We start from the raw sequence: 2,122 nt of genomic DNA on the forward strand, positions 1-2,122 counted from the left end.
TGGGGGACAGATACAGAAAATGTATGGGGCTGAGAGATGGACTATCTTGCTGGGGGAATCAGCAAGGAGGTTACTATCACTGGATTGAATAGTATGTGAGGGGAAGGGAAGTGTAGCGTATAAGAAGACCAGAAAGGTAGGAGCAGGGCTTTGTTATGCAGTTTTCTTTTTGTTTTGTTTTTTTGGTTTTTGCAGGGCAATAGGGGTTAAGTGACTTCCCCAGGGTCACACAGCTAGTAAGTGTCAAGTGTCTGAGGCTGGATTTGAACTCAGGTATTCCTGAATCCAGGGCTGGTGCTTTATCCACTGTGCCACCTAGCTGCCCCTGTTATGCAAAGTTTTGAAAGCCAGACTGAGGATTTTGTATTTGATCCTGGAAGCGCTAGGGAGCCACTGGAGTATATTAAATGAGGAGATAACATGAGCAGATTGGAATTTTAGGAAAATCACTTTTGCAGATGAATGAAAGATGGACTGGAGCAGGAAGACACTTGTGGCAGGCAGACCAACCAGCAGGCTATTGCAATAGTGTAGACAGAAGGTGATGAAATCCTGTACCAGAGTGGTGACAGTGTCCTAAGAGAGAAGGGGGCATATTCGAGAAAAGTTGCAAAGGGAAAATTCACAGGCCTTGGAAATGACTTGGATATGAGTGGAGTGGGATACAGTGAGGAGTCTAGGATGATGCCTAGCTTATGAGCCTGGGAGACCAGGGGGATGGTGATGCCCCTCATTGAAATAGGGAAGTTTGGAATATGGTAGGGTTTGAATGGAAAGATTAATTTGTGACCTGAGTTATAGTAGGAACTTCCTTTTCCCTCACCTCACTCTCACATGTCCAATCAGTTACAAAGTCTCATCAATTCTACCTCCATAACATCTCTTTTTATTCTTCTTTCCATTCATAAAGCCAACAGTCTAGTTTGGGTTCTCATCATTTCTTATCAGGACTACTGCAGTAGCCCTAAACTGGCCTCTTTCTTCTCTATCCATTCAACTTCCACAGTGATATTCCTATGCTCTAGTTCTGATCATGTCACTCTTCTGTTGTCCCCCTATTGTGTCTAGGATAAAACCCACTGTGTCTGTTCTGATGTCTTGGTCCTCTTCGAGAACAAAAAACAACAACAGAGTCTCTTACAATCTAACTTCAGCTATCTTTCTAGTCTGATTATGCATATTCCCCCTCATGCATTCTAGATTCCAAGCAGACATGTATATATATATATATATATATATATATATATATATATATATTTATATACACACACATACGGCACACATATATACACACATACTTATGTATACACACTGGCTTAGAATCTATTATATACATACATACACACACACACACACACACACACATATATAATATTCTGTTTCCCACCACCATGCTTTTGCATAGGCTGTTAGAATGCTTCACCTCTTAGAAACCCTAGCTGCCTTCAAAGCTCAGTGAGAGTGCCACCTCCTAGTCCTGATTTCCTAATTCTTAATACTCTCCCTTATCCCCAAATTAGTGTGCATTTATTTATGTGTATGTTATTTCTCTCCAGGACTGTTTTGCTTTTGTTAGCACCTCAGCACACAGTGACTGCTCAATAAATGTTTGTTGAAATTAATTCAGTTCTTGTGGAATTCAATGGGGGAGTCAAGAGAAGTGACTTTCTTAGGGAGGAAGGATAAGTGCAAATATTTTTTTAAAAATATGGAACGCTTCACAAATTTGCGTGTCATCCTTGCGCAGGGGCCATGCTAGTCTTCTCTGTATTGTTCCAATTTTAGTATATGTGCTGCCGAAGCGAACACAAGTGCAAATATTTTAAAAACCATTTTCTGGATCTGTCCTTTGCCCTCTTGTACATGTGACTTTTTGAGAGCATGCCATTTCGCTGTCCTAATTCCCCCTGTAGAATGTAATCTCCCTGAGGGTCAAGACTTTATCATTATTTTTCTATGTTACTCTTAGAGAACTGCATGACCTGAAATGTAATTCAGGAGCATTGTAGCATGAAGCTCTAGATTTGGAGTTAGAAAAGGTTTGAATTGGAATCCCATTCCAGATATTTTCTTTCATCTCTGAGCCTTAAATTCTGACCTCTTAGGTTCAATAAAAGGATCC

General features: G+C 40.5%; 1 non-coding gene across 1 annotated transcript; it reads right to left on the minus strand.

Annotated features, from left to right (window-relative positions):
* Window positions 1-1,702: 1,702 nt before the first annotated feature.
* LOC122733203 lies at window positions 1,703-1,809 on the minus strand. The gene has a single exon (XR_006353787.1). It is a non-coding gene; the product is annotated as a U6 spliceosomal RNA (small nuclear RNA).
* Between the last annotated feature and the right edge of the window lie 313 nt (window positions 1,810-2,122).

This window comes from Dromiciops gliroides, chromosome 6 (assembly GCF_019393635.1).
Source record: "Dromiciops gliroides isolate mDroGli1 chromosome 6, mDroGli1.pri, whole genome shotgun sequence".
NCBI lineage: Eukaryota > Metazoa > Chordata > Mammalia > Microbiotheria > Microbiotheriidae > Dromiciops > Dromiciops gliroides.